Source organism: Pseudorasbora parva, chromosome 18 (genome assembly GCF_024679245.1).
Source record: "Pseudorasbora parva isolate DD20220531a chromosome 18, ASM2467924v1, whole genome shotgun sequence".
Taxonomy (NCBI): Eukaryota; Metazoa; Chordata; class Actinopteri; order Cypriniformes; family Gobionidae; genus Pseudorasbora; species Pseudorasbora parva.
Window position 1 is genome coordinate 23,603,471 of NC_090189.1, and position 20,290 is coordinate 23,623,760.

Sequence of the window (20,290 nt, forward strand, 5' to 3'; positions counted from 1 at the left end):
CTCTAACGCAAAACGCTAATGCAAACAACGGAGGATTTTTAGCTTTTTCCCCTTATTTTTTCGTTGTTTTAGATTAAAAGTGGGATGCATTTTGAAGAGTGGACTCTTACACAGACATGTATCCTGTTGTTTCGTGGATTCGTCCGATCTGATCTGAACGTCAGGAGCAAGCCTGCAGTTTCCCTCTCAGATACTGAAGCTTTCGCGCCTCGATCGCCCCCCGGTGACCGGTCCCAGTATAGCCACCCCTCTGTGTTTTCTAATGGATGCGAGGCAAACTAAATAATAAAATTACACTTCAAATATTTTTTCCCCAAAGTTAGTTTATGTCACTGAAGGCAGTTATCATCCCGATGATTTCATTTCAAGTGTTCGTTTTTAAAATAAGTTTAGTTTTAGTTAGTTATTTGATGCTATAAAAACGGGGGGTGTGACGTCATGATTGACAGCTGAGACTGACGGCTTCTCTGAGTGAAGTTGTCACTGAGGCACTAACAGACTTTTTTCTGAATTTTTGGGAGCAGATTGGAGCTTTAGCTTTAATTTCTACATTTCCATAACTGTTTATTTCACACAAACATAATTAATTGTTTTCTTTTGTAATTGTGTGGGCGGGCTTTTGATATCGCAGCTGTACTTCCTGCTCTACTTCCTGCGCTCTACTGTGCAACTCCGGTCCCGAAATCGCTACTGCTCAGACTCGGTCCCAAGATGTCCGCGCCATACAGGCCGCCTAAAAGCTTCAAATCTGCCAAGCGGAAACGGATGATGTCGAGTCGTCCATATTTTTTAACGGTCTATGGTCAGATGAAAGATGAGTACCGCGCTTATTATGCTAATGTTTAAAAAGCCACTGCTTTAGCATTTAAATTAATCTTTCCTCTCTGGTGTATTTATTGCAAAAACGAGTTCAGAACATGAATCTTGAGTGTTTTAGCTTTCAAGTGATGCATAGTTTGTGATAGTTGATTGAACAGTTTGTATAAAACAAAAGTAATTATAAGTAGAGACACGCCCACTTGCGTCAGACTCCCTGCCCATGATCCGATGCGGATTAAGAAGTTAAAATGAAAAAGCGGCGAAGTGTCCCTTTAATTTTAATGTCTGCAAGTCCAGTGTCGAACTGTGTCTTGTTTACAAACTATTATCTTGCTATCTTCAGCGTCTTTATTTCTCAGTAACGCGATCAGTTTTGCGCCACGAGTCAGTGGGCGGGGCTACAGAAGCAGCATACACATAGAGGTGGCATTTCACCCTTCTAAAACGTCATTGATTTGAGAGCCAATAGGCTTGTTTGAGATGAGCAAAATCTGTGCAGAACCGATCACCGGTGATCAGCGCGAGATGCATGCCGGTTAGAAATGTGTCCGAGGGCGGTCCGCCTTGCTCTGATGTCATGCTGACGTATGTCAAAAATCTCTCGCGATGGCGAGGCGGACGTGTCGGATTCTGCAGTCGAGCGCAGTTGCTCTCCACCGACTGCGCTGAGCAAAAGCATGATGGGAAACGACTTGCTGACGACACATCTTAATGCTCATTGGTTTAAACAACCGTGATGTATGGTTCTTTTTTTAAATATTTGATTTTAAAACTCTGATATCATGTTTTTATGTGTATAAATGATGTGTGAATATTCTCAAACTCTCGGAGAGTGCGATCTCTCTGTTGGTTATGTGACTGTTGTCATATTAATAAAAATATATAAAAACATGTATGTAATTAAAGTAAAAATGCTTGATAAACAGGCCTTTCGAATGGAAATAAATAACAAAAACTTTGGGTGTCTTGTTCATAATTATTTTCATATAAAAGCAACAGAACTTAAATGACATCCAGTTTATCAGCAACAGAGCGCACGAGTGTGAATCCCGCGATATCCGCAACTGATCTCGCAGGTGTCTGATCCACTACGAGAAGAGAGAACTGTCCGGCTTGCCTGCACTTTTTTCACTCCTCCCCTCACTGCAGTCGCCTAGTCTCGCCTTTATTTAAGGCGAGGCAAGGCGCATCTCAAACAAGCCTTTTTTCTGGGTCTAGTGGAGTCCATGCCTCAATAGGTGCTGAAAAATGGGCTGTTTTGGCAGCAAAAGGGGGACCAACACAATATTAGTCATAATGTTATTTACACTTACCTAAAGGATTATTAGGAACACCCGTTCAATTTCTCATTAATGCAATAATCTAATCAACCAGTCAATTGTCAGTTGCTTAAATGCATTTAGTGTTGTGGTCCTGGTCAAGACAATCTCCTAAACTCCAAACTGAATGTAGAATGAGAAAGAAAGGTGATTTAAGCCATTTTGAGTGTGAAATGGTTGTTGGTGCCAGACAGACCGGTCTGAGTATTTCACAATCTGCTCAGTTACTGGGATTTTCACACACAACCATTTCTAGGGTTTACAAAGAATGGTGTTAAAAAGGGAAAAACATCAAGTATACGACAGTCCTGTGGGTAAAAATGCCTTGTTGATGCTAGAGGTCAGAGGAGAATGGGCCGACTGATTCAAGCTGAAAGAAGAGCAACTTTGACTGAAATAACAACTCGTTACAACCGAGGTATGCAGCAAAGCAATTGTGAAGCCACAACACGCACAACCTTGAGGCATATGGGCTACAACAGCAGATGACTAATAGAAAATAGAAAAAAGAGGCTACAATTTGCACACAAGCTCACCAAAATTGGACAGTTGAAGACTGGAAAAATGTTGCCTGGTCTGATGAGTCTCGATTTCTGTGGAGACATTCAGATGGTAGAATTTTGCGTAAAAAGAATAAGAACATGGATCCATTATGCCTTGTTACCACTGTGCAGGCTGCTGGTGGTGGTGTAATGGTGTGGGGGGTGTTTTTTGGCACACTTTAGGCTCCTTTTTAAATGCCACAGCCTACCTGAGCATTGTTTCTGACCATTGTCCATTCCTTAATGACCACCATGTACCCATCCTCTGATGGCTACTTCCAGCAGAATAATGCACCATGTCACAAAGCTTGAATAAATGGCCCCCACAGTCACCAGATCTCAACCCAATATAGCATCTTTGGCATATGGTTAACGGGAGCTTCGTGCCCTCGATGTGCATCCCACAAATCTCCATCAACTACAACATGCTATCCTATCAATATGGGCCAACATTTCTAAAGAATGCTTTCAGCACCTTGTTGAATCAATGCCACATAGAATTAAGGCAGTTAAATTCAACAGCATTTGTTACAATATCATTAAGACAATCTTCACAAACAAATATCTTGGTTACGGAGGAACAAACAATGTAAGTGAATGGGATCAAATGTTAAAAGCCATAGGGTCAGCCATCATATACCAAACAGGACTAGATCCAAAAAGCAACCGTCTGAACACAAAGGGGTCTGGGACCACATTCTTACTAAAGTGGACCAAAAAGGATCCGAGTCCTCTTTTAGGTACAGGGACAGTGTGAACGTAAAGAGAACTAGGTACTTTTTCACTTGGTTCACCTCTTGGTCCACTTAAAGGAGTCTGAGTTTGGTTCTTTTAAAGAGGACCCAAGTGTGAAAACATCCTTACTCACCCTCAAGTCATCCTATATGTATGACTTTCTTCTTTCTGATGAACACAATTGGAGTTATATTAATAAATAAACCGGCTCTTCCAAGCTTTTATACTGGGACTGAATGGAGCCCACGAGTTTGAAGCTCAGAAAAGTGCATCCATCCATCATAAACATACTCTACACAGCTCCTGGGGGTTGATAAAGGCCTTCTAAAGCGAATCGATGGGATTTGTTAGAAAAATGTCCATAATTAAAACTTTATAAAGTAAAATATCTAGCTTTCGCCAGACCGCCTTCCATATTATGAAGAAAGTATAATTCCTCTGAAAGTTTGCTACATCCTACATCATACGTTGCATGCGTCAGTTCCTAAAAAAATTTTTTACGTTGAATATGGAAAGCTTCAAACTCGTGAGCCCCATTCACTGCCATTATAAAGCTTGAAAACATCAGTGTATTAATATAATTCAGTGTGTTTTCATCAGAAAGAAGAAATACATATACACATGTCTTGAGGGTGAGTTAATTTAATTTTAAAGGGAAATAATCCTGAACAGCTAGTCATTTTTCAGGTAGGCATATGTCCAAGTCTGAATGAACTGGGAACTGTTATATTATTTCATTGTGATATATATATAATTTAGGTTCTTGAGAAAAACTATTATAAAACAAAAAATATTTATACAACCAGCCAGGATGCAAACAATCACTGAGAACATCAATAAAAAAATAAAAAATGCCTATATTTTTTGTTTTAATGTTTTCAATTGTATTGGTCTGTAGTTTTTTGTATTTTTCCAAAAAATTGTACCGTAGTCAACAGCTACAGTGTTTAGCCTAAAGGCACTATTCCACATCCTACTGTTAAAGCTCCAGATTCTATGTGACTAACAGAGGATGTTGTTTGTATGTTTGTGTTTGCCCCCAGCAGAGCATGAAGGACCCTGCCCGACGTATGCACATAAGTGATGGTCCCTAAGGGAACATCCTGATAAGGAATGCTGGGAAACAGGGTTAGTCTTTTTTTTTTTTTTTTTTTTGGGGGGGGTGTTTTAACATCCTGTCTTCCATTTTCTCAACACCATACGTTAAGAGATCAGAAAGTCACTAGAGATGTCTGCACTAGTAGATTTGATTTAGTAGGAATGTCTTCTAACCTTTGCTACCCTTGTTGATGACCTTTGGCTCACAATGTCTTCAGGAAAATACTGCTATTGACTCTTGGGTGGTTTGGAATGTGCATTTGCTGTGTTTTTTTTATTTTTATTCAAATGGTTCATTTGGACTGTTTCAAAGGGTTTGCAGGAGTATACAACGCATGTCAGTTGGTGGAGAGGGGTTTGGAAAAACTGGAAGCTTATGGGCTGTTATGTAATTCTTTTCTAATTCAGTACACAGGCAGAGCCCATATTTCATTCTGTCATCAGTTGTTCCAAGTCAGAGGTTGTAGCCAACACTGAAGCGCTACGTATACACATTTCCTTTATTAGTTCGAAATGAATCATCATGGTGACGTCGTTGATAAAATGTCAATAAAACACACATATGTGACCTACTGTGGAGAATAAACCAATAAATCTTATTTTTTTCCTTATTTTATCCATGATCTACTCAGTTTTTCCCTAATGCATCTAACAAACTAATTTCACGGCACTCTGAACATTTGTTTTCCTCTCCTTTCTGTTTTTTCTCCCCCGGTTTTTATTCTTTAGACAAAAGTACCCATTTATCCTGGCCTCCTCCATCCTTCTCTGTTTTTTCAGTTGTGACTGTAGGAGGCTTTGATCTATAAAACCGTCTCACTCAGGTCCTCAAGCCAGGTATGAAAGTCTGCAATGACTTCTAGTTTCTTTATTACCTCAGCCCCTCTCCTAACTGATGTGCATAGCATATGCTTGCCCCGTTGCGACTGATCTAGATAGCATCTGCTCATTCTCTCTGTAGATTTACTTACTTAGATTGAGAAACCTTCACATTCCTCAGAGCTTTCTTCCCTGCTGTGGTTGAGGTCTTTGTTGTGGAGTCTTCAGCAGGGATGCTTTATGAAAAGAATCAAATCACAGACATCTCTATGAATATCACAATATGAATGGTCTAGACAACCCAAAATAGTTTACAAAGGCCAAGATATAAAGAAAAAACTCAAGTGTTTGGTGTCTGCTAGTAGTCTATGAACTTAAAGTCCTCAAAATATCTCATTGGTCCCCCTTGGGATAAGAGTGCTTGGCAGGCTTAGTGTCCGGTTACATTGCTAACAGAAGTATCACTATACTTGAGATCACGTTACTTTGCTACTGCAAAGCTCTAAGCATACTCCTTTTGGAACCTTCTACTGTTTGAAAAATTCTTGATTCACTGCCATCAAAGGCAGTCCCTTAGTATTTCGCAGGATCTTAACTAATCCTATGTTATTTTTTCCCCTCAGACCTATTATGCAATAACATGTCTACACACATTTGAACCATACAGGGAGCAGTAAAGGACACCAGTTGAGGTGTAAGGGTTAATTAAAACTCCTGGTGGTACCGTGAGTGGTATAGATTAATATTTCCATAGCTTTTTACATCAGACAGACACTTATACACAGCGACATTGCATTCACATTTTATTAGTTCATGCATTCCCTGGGAATTGAGCCCATGACCTTGGTGTTGTTAGTAGCACACTCTAATGCTTGAACACTTTTTCATGCTAGGTCCCACATAGAGAGGTGTAAGACTGGATAAATGATTACAAACTCACCAGTCTGATCATTAACCAGAGGTTATGGCTAAAGCGATTTAACAATGCCTCCCTAGCATGCTATTGTTGAATCTTACCCATGTACGTATACGCTAGTCGCCTATATAACCACTTAGTTAAAGTTCAAAAAGTTACCAGAGGTTATGGCCAGTACCATAAAATAATGCCATATTATTTCAATAGTATTTTATCTGGCCCCCTATATGCGAATGCATCACAACTTAGTTCAAGTCAAGCGGTTAGTCAGAAATCTAGAATCTCGGCATATGTGTCCCATGCTCCATACAGTCCAAGATCTAATATGTACTTAACCCTGGTCGCAGATTTGCAGTAACAAAGGATACATCATAATACACTAAAATCAGTTTCAGAGTAAGTTAAAATAAATCATATGCAACAATTTATTAGTCAGGTAAATGTATTATGCCAATTACATAATCAATTTAAAGATAATCAATACATAACATCAAATGCTCTGAAATAAAGAGTAAAATATGGATACGTGAAATTACATAGCAATGAGTGTCTAGAAGACGGGCTGACCTGAATAAAGGATCACCCGATCTCCTTAAACACTCAGACCAAGACAGAAACTTCTTTCAAATGTAAACATAGTTTAAATTACAGGTTTACAGGACTTGATTATTGCAATATCCCATTGTGAACTCATGTTTACATTTGAAAAGGTTTCTTTCTTGGTCTGGCAGTTAATGAGATGTTGCAGAAAGATCAGGGCGTGAACCTTAACTCAGGTCAGCCTGTAATGCTGAGTGACTTCTTGCAATTTTCAGATATCCATCTTTTACTTTTTACTTCAGAGCATTTGATGTTATGTATTGATTATCTTTTAATTGATTATGTAAATGACATGATACATTTACTTGACTAATAATAAATTGTTACATTTGATTTTATTCTGACTTACTCTGGAATTATTAACTACAGATAACAATAATTCAATAACACTGCAAATCTACACTCAGGTGAGTAACGGACTAGAGCACAGTTTAGGTGAAGAGGGGTGCACCAGACCAGACTGATGTTCTAGAGATCCGACTAACACATTGGCATTATATACTTAGACTATCTAATATGTAGTATTTAAATGTGGCTACTGTATTTGTATTTTTTTGTGCTGCCACATGTGAGTAACGCCACCTCTAAAAAAAGAAACGCTGTTGCGATCTGCAAAACACTTGTGGTGAGTCATGGCAGAAAAATTTAAATACAAATTACAGCCATGAACAAACTTGTTCACTGAATTTGAAAACTTTCCTTTTGGTTTCACAGACCATGCTTAAGTCCGGTCCTGGACTAAAATGCATGTTTGAGCATGTTTTTAACTGAAATCAACTTTACTGTGACATCCCAGCAAGCAATGTTGCAGTTAAAAGACGTCTAGCCATCCAGCCTTGATGTCTAGGCTAAAATGGACAAGGCAAAATTTGACAGGCGTCTAACCATAGCCCAAGAATAACCATGGTCATCTAGAACATGAACATGTCAAAGAAATAAATCCAAACATCTTGCAATCACTGTTTACTTTGCTTACATGATGGAATATCTCACAAGTTATTTCAGCAAAAACTAAATGTAACCAAATTCAAAGATATTTTGCCCATAGAAATGGGTTACTCATAGCTGGACTATATTGTGTCTATAGTTAACCGAGATGGGGAAATGACGGCTATTGCTTGCTGGGATATGTTAAAATATGGCAGTGCCATTGTTTTGTCTCAGAATTCACACCAGTAATGTTTTTTTTTTCAAAGGCACGTTTATAAAAGCTACTTAATCTAAGTGTTGTCTGTGAAAGGGACTATAATTCTTACATGACATAAACGCGCATCTTACACTTTGCGCGACCCACCAGAGCATCACAAGTCGCATCCCACAGTTGCTGATGTAGCCTATATCATTCTTAAACACTTGGCCGTGATTTGTCAAAAAGAGATTTAAAAATAAGAAAACCTGCTTTATGGCCGTTAGCGCCTTTACCTCACACATACCTTAGACACACATTACCTTGAGGCAGTATGTCATCCAATAATAATGAGCTTTATAAAAACAAGGTGTTGAGTTCATTCAATACGGATTTAATAGGTTCCATCTTTTGTTTATTGACTTAAAGCGGCAAGGCTCTCGAGCGAGGCCGACCCTACAGCGGCCTCCGAGCAGGAGGCAGCAGCCACTCATCATTCATTAGACATCATGAAACTATTAGTCAAGACCACGTGGTAAACAAATTTAGCAGAATGTATTCCCAAGGAAATTTCACCTTGAGAAAAGTTACCATTAAAGTTTTCCATCTCACCAAGTTATAGCCCATTTCCTTCAAGGAGATTTTTTCAAGGGCTCAAACCATCTAAGCTGTCTCCATCTCAGTCTTGAATTACTCCCTGCCCTTCAAAGAGAACAACAGAGTAGTCACATGTCTGCAGGATACAATGCACACACTTTTTTGTTCATTTTCAGCTCGTTTAACATTGTGAACCGGATGGTTTGAAGACAAAGCCACATCTTAGAGACCATTTAATACGTTCCAGTAATCCATGTTTCAAAACATGGGGGAAAATGACAGGGTCAAGTCAAACGACATTTGTTTCCTTGCAAAACAGATATCTTCAACTGTATGGTCTGCTTTATATGTAAAGCCATGAATGGAATGTTGCGGGTTTCGTGGAATTCCTCATAACATGATAAAGAATGGCATGAAAAAGATAGCAAGCTCAGAAAGTCTTTGTTATCAGCTTTTCCATTTACAACAGAACTTTAAACATTTACTTTGGCTCTCTGATAAAACAAAACAAAACAAAAAAATCCTGTTGAGGCAGAATTGATTGAAACAATCCAGATCTGTGTTCATTTGTGACAAAATAGTTTTAAAAATAACATCTGCTGCCCACAGACAGGAAATCTGTCTGTCCTGTGATTACACCAAAAACAACCGTTGTTGTCTTTGAAGAGTAAGAATGTTTCTGTTTTATAAATCACATGAATTCCCTCGTCCACTTGTTTGTACTTAGAGAAAATGGGAATTCAAATAGGAATTAAAAAAACGGTGCTAAATGCTAAAACACTAAGTGGTGCTCTTATAATAGGCAAGGCAAGTTTATTTATATAGCACATTTCACACACAATGGCAATTCAAAGTGCTTTACATAGAAAGGAATTAAAATAGGGATAATACAGCAAACTGTATTGCTGTGGGACCCTAAAAAATCTTTAAAGGACAACTCCGGCGAATTTTTAAGTTTATCTGTTTGTGAGTACAGGCTAGGACTGGGGGTTGTACCACCACTGACCAGTCGATTTCAATGCTTTGATGTTGACCAGTCGCTGGCCTATAGAGGGCGCAACAGGAGAAGCAATTTTACTGACACGCAGGCTCTGCTTTCAACAGTTAAAAATGACAAATAAATGCAGTATGGGCCGAGAGTTCTCCACAAGACATGTTTGATTAAACCATCTGGATGCTCAAAATTGATCGGGAGAATGCACGCTTATTGTACACGTAAGTTAATCACCGCACTAAACTAATATGTGTGCTGCATTGCAACGCACACACATAGCCAATCGCACATCACGCGGAGATAACGCGTGCTTCTCACAAAACCATTCAGTAGCCAGAAATGTATTGTCAACACTGCTCTGTGATTTATCAATAAAATAGCTTAGAAACTGAAAAGTTCTACTACAACTCACAGCTTCACTATTAGTAGAGAGACACTGGCAGGTAGAATTCATTCACACGCAATCACTCACTAATGCATTCATATGCATGTAATCTTTATTGTGCTACTTTATCTGTATTCTTATTCACAACGATCATAAATCTGTGAGAAATATAACGACCATAAGACAAAATAACTGATACAAAAGCTGTTGTTTAGGACCAATAACCTCATGGGCTGTGCTGTGTAATAAGCCATATCTGTGCACAAGAAGACCCGTGTTCGAGTCTCAGGCTTATTTGTTTATGAATGACATCAGCGACTAGTCGACGTCGATTCGACTTTCACCACATAAATGTCGACTTAAAAAAATTAGAATTCGTTCAACCCCTAGTACAGGCTTTAAAAAAAACTAACCGGATTGGTCCTTGCAACACGGAGCTGTTAAAGTTAATGCCCAGAGCCCCCACTCAGCTAAAATGGCAGCTATGGGGGCATAAACGTAAAGGGTGTCTTGTGCCTCTTAACAGACACAAAATGTATCTGAAATGTCTGTCTAACATACCGTAATTCCTCAAATAAAGACCGGGGCCTTTATTTACCTGAACTGCCGATGGGGACTTTTATTTGAAGCAGGCTTTTATTAGAGACAGGCCTGTATTTTTCTAATTCCATCTGTTTGAAATATAATTGCTTTATGTAAACCGTTTTCAATTTAAAGTGATCGTTCAAGTGGACAAATATCTTTGATTTTTTTAAGAAACATTTGCAAAAATATCACCATACAACAAAATAATACACATTTTTTTGTAATTCCCGCATCCGAAGATGAACGAGTTCTCAGCGATTCTAGCCGAGCATGACGTCTCATCACACCATCACACTCATCCCAAACCCAGTTTGCACACAAATTAGGTGCTTATGTTTACTAAATGAGCCTACAAAATTAGAAATAAGCCATTTTAAATAAAGATCCAGGTTTAAGCAAATAAATAAATAAATCACGACACTAAAGTTTATTGAAATTAGGAAATACTTAAGAGATAGTTAATTTAGTGCATATTTTGTTCTCATGTCACAAGTAATAATATCAAGCCAAGGTTTACTGAGTTTTACACGATTCTTTTGTGGTGTGGTTTTTAGTGAAATATACTAAAATAAATATCATCACCTGTGCATGTTAGCCCACTTCTTCTCGACCCGTTGGTTTATAGAACAATTACTCCTAATCGCCCTCTGTCGTTTCAAAGAATAGCACAATAACGAGCACGTCAAGTATAAACGCCTCATCCATTTGGGGAGGAGCGCGCGCAGTCAGTGGAGGATCGCGCCGCTGAGAAATGCAAAAGTATAAATAAGGTGCTGCGCAGAGCTGAGATTCGAAGCTTGGGTGCGACCCTCTTAAGAAGACAAGACGAGGGGCTAATATTAGGTGCGTCTTAATCAGCTCCCTAGCTCAGTATTCAGGGCACTGATCAGGACACACCGGTAAGTCAATGGACTGACTCCCTGATCAGTGCCCTGACTACTGACGGAGCAGATTGAGAGGCACGCATTGTGAAGATCGATATCTGTAGCCTGCCTGACAATGCATTTTCACAGACGTCGCATCTCTCATAAGCCCCTTTCACACTGCGATTCCGGCAAATACACGAATAATGCGACCCGGCATTTGTTCCCGGGCCGCTAGATTTGGTCCATTCACACTGCCAGCGAAATACCGTTTCACACACAACCTGTAACGGTCCCGGATCGAGTTGACACGTAACATCCAAATGTGACGTATAATGGCGATCTCAGCTTCAGCGCGGATAGTAAGGAGCTCTGTGGTCTCGACTTGTGTCCAGTTTGCACACATTTCTGCTTGTTTAATTTTAGTTTCTTCTGTATACGAACACTCTGCGTTTAAAACACCGACGAGCTCTTCTAGCCATGCAGGGTTGTATTATTGAAAAAACAAGCTCTAGGAGTTGCACGATAACTACGTACACGTTGCGGCATTAGTTTCGGCTTTTGTTCACACAGCGCTCGTCCCGGGTCGAATACAACATATAATTCAAGACATTTGTTTATTTCTAGTCGGAGGGACTGTCACTCATGTCAGAAAGTGAGTAACTAAAGTAACTTGTGATCAGCGCTGATTTGAGACGCAAACCGTTTAGAACGATTCAGTCCGATTTGGTGAACTGGTTCACCCGGTTCACTAAAAAGAACCGGTTAAAAAGAACTATTCGTTCGTGAACCGGACATCACTAGAGTGAGGATCCGATCGGGCTCACAAGTGAAGAAGAAATGGTTCGCGTTTGTGCCTTTCCGAATTGTGGCAACAGAATTTGCAGCGAACGCTTTGACAAGGATGACTAGCTTACACAGACAACACAGCGGGGCCAGTTGAAGAAAAATGCCATTCTGTGGTCGAAGACGGGTGCAACCACTAAGTAATGTAAACTTTATTTATCCTTCCATTTGGGCACACACGCCTTGAGGAAAGATGTGCAGTAATAAAATAATCATGCTTTACACACACTCTTCCCAACTGGGCTATTTGCCTTTTTTCTAGCTACAACTGAGTTCCCACGGGACTTCAGCGTGAGACTAGAGCTAGCCGTCTAAAACATTACACTGTAAAAAATTATTTAGAAAAAAAGTTACCTGGTTGCCTTAAAATTTTGAGTTAATACAATGAAAATTTTTTGAGATTCGACCTTTATTAAAATATTATTAAAAGATTTTGTAAGCATATTGGGTAATTGTGTGTGTTTTATTTCTGATGACGCAGTGAAACATGCTAAATAGTGATATTTTCATGATTTATCAATTTTTTTATGTGGTTCAGATAAAATAATATTTTGAGTTTCTACTTATTAAACAAATTTCCTTCATTGTATCAACTCAAATTTTTAATTTCAATAAACTCAAAATTTTAAGGCAACCAGGTTACTTACTTTTTTAAGTTAAACCAACAACAGTGTATTTTACAGTGTATTAAGGTGAATTTAAACAATGGCTAAGTGGCTAAACGCATCTCGTTGTCATGTAAGGGCCCTGTTCATGTTGGACAGACATTTTAATTGCATTTTGTGTCAGTTAAGAGCCACAAAGACACCCTTTACGTTTATGCCCCCAAAGCTGCTGTTTTAGTTGAGTGGGGGCTCTGGGCATTAACTGTAATAGCTCCGTGTTGCAAGCACCAATCCGGTTAGTTTTTTTTCTATTTCTTTTTTTTGTTTTTTTTTCTATTCTACTGTACTCACAAAGGTATAACGATCAAGATAAACTTAAAAATTCCCCGGAGTTGTCCTTTAACCCTTAAAGGGTTAGTTCACCCAAAAATGTAATTTCTTTCATTGATGACTTACCCTATGTCGTTCCACACACGTAAGACCTCTGTTCATCCTCGGAACACAGTTTAAGATATTTTAGATTTAGCCCGAGGGCTTTCTGTCCTTTGAATGTAAGTGTATGCACACTATACTGTCCACGTCCAGAAGGTAATGAAAACATCATCAAAGTTGTCCATATGCAACATGGAAATAATTTCCTGCAACATCAGGAAAATACATTTTGGTCCAAAAGTAACAAAAATTACGACTTTATTCAGCATTGTCTTCTCTTCCGTGTTCCTCAAATAAAGATTTGAACGGCCATGAATCAACTGATTCAGAAAGCCAATGTCACGTGATTTCAACAGTTTGCCATGACACGCAATCTGAATCATGAATCAAAACGTGATTCATGACCATTTTAATCTTTATTTGAGGATTCAAAACAAAACCGGAAGAGTTTCTGTTTTTTTAATAAATTAAATTTCATTTTTGGGTGAACTAACCCTTTAAATGCATACCTCAGGTCTTTAGTGACACAGGAGGCCATTCACCCTCCTCCTCATTCTTTTTTTAAGTTAGACATCAACCTTGGTATTCTTCAATCAATTCCTTTAAAAAAAGAATCAATTCATTAATAAAAAATATATACAATTATAAAAGAATGGCTGTTTTCCCATTCATTTTTGTTTTAAAAAAAAATAACGACCAATGGTGTGTATCAGTGTAAGTATATATTTTTTGCACAACAATAATTTAATCTTTCTTTGATGACTGAATAAGTGCAATTCACCCTTATTCAACAAGGTGAAAATGTCTGATACACAATGATGAAGTTTCACTCATAGTTACCGCAGGCAGAAAACAAAAGAATAGTAAAATCAGCAAAACATGAAAATGGCTCAGCGATTTACTGCAGACTGTGCAGAGCAAGTACTGAATGCAGTCAAATTAGTAACTAGATAGTGAATTGGGGGTATTCCTGAAAGTAAGGTTAACTTACCATCACATATACTTTGAACTCTCGGTTGATTAACCCAAACCTAGGTATGCTGGTTAAAAAATTGCATCTGTGAGTAATGCTGCTTTCCAGATAGGTTTTTTGGAGCCTGTAAGTTATACGACTTCAAACCTCAACTCACGATGTTGTAGCATTCCAAGCAAAAGTCACGACAAACTGCCTGAGCGCAAGAAATTGCGGTAGCTATAAACAAAGCATGGTGGACCGAATGGGGCTTATGCAAGAAAAAAAATATTTTTTTTTTACTATCATTTTTCATCTCCAAAGGTGCTTACTCCTTGCTTATTTGAGGATTGAAGATTGAAGATTGAAGATAAAAAGGCACGTACGGCAAAAGAAACTGTAATACCTTTTATTTTATATTATTTGAATATTTGGAAATGTATTTGGTAATAATTTATTCTTGCAGTTAATTGACTCAAAACGAGCTAACGCTCGAAAAGCTGCTGATAATGCATAACATTTGCAGATAAATAACATTAGAGCAATACCTTATTTTGATAAAAGATTTTGGTTTTAATGTACGAGTTTCATAAACATCGCATCCGTAGGGGCTGCCATTGTTGTTTCGCGGGCTATATATGTGACGTCAGAACTCATAACTGGGAGTACATTGATCTAGTTCACGGGTGGGAAGTCACGAGTTTCACAGGTTACAGATTGGAATCTCTTAATTAGTTTGCTTATCTCTTAAGCAAACTAACCCTGGAACATAACCTGCTCATGCGAGCAGGTTATGTTTAGAGAGTGAGTTGCTTTATGGCTACATAGTCTACCCTAAAAGTTACCTCCATTTTTGGAACTGAAAGTTGAGGTTATCCACTTACTTATCCTTAAACATACCCAGTTATTGTCACATAACCTGCGGTCTGGTGGAATACACCCCTGGTGAAGAAGCTGTCAGAGATCAAAATATTGATTTTAAAGCTGTTGAAAATTATAGTTTTGAAAATATGTTTGAGATCGCGAATATGAGCCAGATGCTGAATGTACTGGGAAATGAGCTCTGATGAGGACAGTGATGATGGTATAAAACATCTGCTCAAACTGAACCCTCCAAAAGGTAACAAAATATGCTTTATTGAATTCTTCTGTAATTGTTACTCTAATATCAGAAGAGTTTCATATTATCGTGACAGGTAGAGCCCCATTCATGTTAGATGTAGATCCGAGTCGCTATAAAGACCTAAATACATAATAATAATTGGCAAAACATTCATGAATTTAAGGGTTAATTCTATGCATGGCCATCAGTGGAAAGTATAGGCAATGTTGGCTTTATAAACGGATAATTAGATCCCTTAATGAAGATTCCAGTGCAATCAATGTCTTTCTAACTCTTCACCTTGATAATAAACACAACGGACTGCCAGAGACGTTGCCAGGCAGACACCTGCTTATGAGGGAGAAGGGGGCAAGAAGGTTTTGAGCATTGTGAAGTGGAAAAGGAATTAAAAGATGATCAGATATCCATATTTTGCCAGCTAAATCGCTACGTAAGAGACCAATAAAGAGGAAAAAGTCTGAAATAGAGGGAGCGAGTCATGATGTCAAAACTCTCATTATTTCCACGATCTCTGGCTGTCTAGCTGGAGGCAACCCACTGACCTCAAACAGACTCCAATATTCTTACAATCCTCTTTTTCAATCATTAAAACAATATGTTCTTCCAATGGAAGGTTCTTAATATGCTTAACACTACTGCCATTTTTAAGCTGCATGTAATTGAGCTTCAGTTCAGTTCAGAACAGTCTGTTTTTCTTCCTCTGTGTTGGTGGATACTGATAGCTACTCGTGGTTATTAGAAAAACAGAACATCTTCAATGAAAAAAGCAAATAAATCACAGTTGCACAAAATAAATCGATATTTGGTTTCAGAATAAACCAACTAACACCATATTTCACCAGCACTGATGGTTTTGTCATTGACACTGCCGGTGGAAAACCATATATTCGCATGAGGCCAATGAAACACATATGTGAATATATAATGGAGAATGGTGAACACATTAACAATCGGCATGGATTCCGGGAGGCAAAATATCCTGGGAATGCTTCAAAGTTTCAGAACACAATGGCTGCCCTCGGAATTGCATTAGGCCCCTGACCGCAAAAAGTTAGCCGGTGCTCCTGAGGGTGACAGTTAATTCATCATGGAAAATCCTAGAGTCAGAAAATCTGGACTTCTTATGAAGCTTTTCTGGTGAATCACTTTAGAGCCACTGCCTGATTTTTTTTATTAATATGTGCTTAAATACAAAGCATATTAGCAATACTCTCTTGGCTACTGAATGCCTTCTGTCTTGAACACCTGAGGGTCAATATAGATTAAGTAAAGGGCAACAGTTCTGTTTGGAGAAGGGTAATAAACCTCAGACAGCACTGCTGTGTCCCATTGCGCCTATCTTGTTACGGCTCCTAGATATGCTGCGTTTGGGTCTCCACCAGGCCTCAGGAGGACCCTGGAATGAAAGTTTCCTGGAGCCTCAGTCTACCTCAGCCGAGCAGAACCATTCGGAACACTCAGAGGAGAAAAAAATGGCTCAGGTTTTTCATCCTCAACATCATTCTGCTGACACGTACTCAACTCAGACACTTTTTTTTCCTTCTTCTTCTTTTTTTAATGGAAATCCTTTTAGTTAAACATCAGATGGTGTGTTGTATTGATTGGCAATCATTATTGGAAGACTGACAGCTGCTGATGCCCACCATATGGTTTGAAATCTCATACCTTCAAAACCCAACATTCCACAAAAATGCGTATTTGGCAGGAACGGCCGTTTGGAAAATGTCTTTGCACTGTGACTTGTGAAGTTGTATGGCCAAAAGACATTGGATATATTTTTGTATGTGCAGGAAATGTTTTGCACGGGGACATTTTTGGAGGGTGTCAAATCATTGAGCATCACAATCAAACAAAAGGAGATCCAAAATAGCTGCTTGTTAGAAGGAAGACGCAAGTTACTAATTACATCCCATAGGTCCAATCCCCAAGGTTATTTCGAAAGGTTAGTACATAATTGAGGAACACTCAGAGAGAACTGTACAGGACTTCCAGGTATTTTCAGCTCTTTGTGTCTGTTTGTTTATACATGTCTCTAAGGGGATGTACTCATTACACTCACTGGTGCTCATCAAACTATGAAAATAGAAACGGAGAAAGCAAATCATATACGTGCGCTCATGACAACATTGATGATTTATACATTATTTTGGGCTGCATTTACACAATCAAAAATAAAGTAAAAACAGTATTGTGAAATATTATTACAATTTACAATAACAAATAAATAAAATGTAATTTATCAGGGCTGACATTGTTAACTAAATAAAATAAAATAGCCTACAATATTTGTAATGGTTTGGGGTTTTGTTCATGTTTCATGTCTTTTATTTTCAAGTTTATTTAGGTGTTCCTATTTGTCATGTGATCCTGCCATGTCCTCCACTGTCATGTATTCCCTAAACTCTTGTCATGTTGTCATTAGTTTATTTAGTGATGTGGTCTCTGTTCCGTTCTGTCATTGGTTCCTTGTTTGATCATTGTTCACAGGTGTGTCATTATGCCGCATTCCAGGCAATCTGTAACCCGTGTTTTTCCAACCTTCAACGCGTTAAAGTGGTCTAGAATGGCAGTCAAACCCATGACTTTCTACCTGTGAACTTAATCAATGTACTCCCAGTTACAAGTTCTGACGTCACATAGCCCGTAAAACAACAATGGTCTAAAATTTAAAAACGGAAGCACAAATGAAAATATTACCAGCACAAACAAAGCACAAATGATTAAGACAAATGAATTGTGAGCTTGAGGGGGGCTGTTAACGTCATTCTCTAAAATATTCATTTAATATTTTAGAAACAGAAGCAGCACAAACAAAATGTTTTATGGCACAAACCAGCACATAAGAAGCACAAACAAAAGTTTGGGTGAATTTGGAGCATGTGAGGGGGCTGAGTGATATCATTGTCTATAATTAAATGTATAATATTTTAAAAATGGAAGCAGCACAAATTACAATTTTACTGGCACAAACAGAGCAAAACAATCAAGACTATTTGGGGGGTAAATTTGGAGTGTTGGGGGTGATGTCATCGTCTATAATTTAAAGTCCAATATTTTAAAAACGGAAGCAAACAAAACATTTAGTGGCACAAATCAGCAAAAAATAAGCACAAACGATTGAGACTATTTGGGGAAATTTGGAGCTTGTGGGGGTTCAGACTATTTTGCCGAAGTTTGGCGTTGGGTGGGGGACCAACTTCAGTCACCCCCATGACTTCCCACCCGTGAACTCCTATTAAAATCTATGTACTCCTAGTTATGAGTTCTGATAGCCTGACAAGCCAGACCCACATCAAGATGTTTGTCTTCAAGACACTTGTCTTCTTGTCACATCAAGACACTTGCGGGCAAATTAAATTTGCTGCCGCTAGGGTGCGTCTAGATTTCTAGGCTAGAGTTCTGACATCACAGCCCGCGAAACAACAATGGCAGCCGCTAAGGATGTGATGTTTATGAAAATCGTACATTAAAAACCAAATTGTTAAAGGAGTATGTTTCAGGGTTAGTTTGCTTAAGAGATATTCAGACGCATGTTATATAATTAATATAGTTATATTAATATAACAAAATTTGTTATATAGTTAAAGTTATATAATATACAATATATTAATTCTAAATCACTAATATAACAAAGTAATATTTAAATGTTAATATTTTTTATGATTTATTTTATTGCTTATTAATTAGCACCAAACAAACAGTATAATCCTTATTCTCAGTGAATAAAGATCGTAAAATAAGGTACTGTTCAGTTTAAGATTTTAAATATAGCCTAATGGTAGGCTACCTAATATAAATGAAAATCCTTGATTTTACAACACAAAGCAGCTCAACTGAGTTCTGTATTGAATGTTGAATGACAACTCATCTCGACTTGGGAGTAAAACCATACAAAATCAACACCCCTTTACGACACCTCAGAAATATGCAAAACGGGCCATAAAATAAGACAAAGAGAACTTTTCCCGCTCAGAATTCACCCTCTGGATTGGGTGAATTAGCCAGAAGGGGGCGCGGATTAATTGTCTTAAAAGACCAGTGGAGACCACAATCCCTCGGCTTCTAAAAAAAATCTCTTCTGAACTCTTCTCTTCTGAAAACTCCTCTTCAAGGAACTCCTTTTCTGGAAATCTCCGCCCTTCCGAAATCTTCTCTTCTACAATCCGGTCTTCAACAACCCTTTGTTCCTCGTTCCATCAACTTACTAGCCCACGGGCTTCTTCAGGAGGTGGACCCGAAGCGCCGCTAAAGGAAAAACTACATCACCTCCCGACCTCGGAGAGAACCACCGGATACGCAGAACTACACACACACACAAGCGAGAAGCCAAAACGAAACCAAAAAGAATGCAAGTATTCTTCTTCTTATAAAAGTCAAGCTGCTCTAAAGAGGGTGTGTATTTCCCCGTTGGGACAAGTTAACTCCGTGAAGGTCGTATGTGATGAACTGAAGGAAAGCTGTTTCTTACCTCTAATGCTTTGTACCATCTCTCTCTCTTGCTCTCTCTTTCTTTTTATCTCCCTCTAATTTCAGTCTATTCCTTATTCTCTTTTATGTATTCTTTCGTTAATATCTACATGTCTACTTTCTTGATGCATATTTAGTGTGTACTTTCTGTGTGAATCGTAGTGTTATTTTTAGTCTGTGTTTATTAAACCTCCAAAAGACATTTAATGAGTTGGGTCTGTTGTTCTCCCACATACACAAAGTCAATGAAATTTGTGATCTAACGTTACCTAACTGCTTATGCTACTATGTTAGTAAAGTAAACTGTATGACCATTTGAAATATTGAACTTGTCCTGATCAGTAAAGTTAATGTTTCTTATGCGCTCGTAAAGCAGTAATCCCTTATTGAGAATTGATTTGAAAAGTCTATAACTAATTTGGTGGACAAACTTAGTAGGATAATTTCAAGCAAGTCCGTAAAAGGGT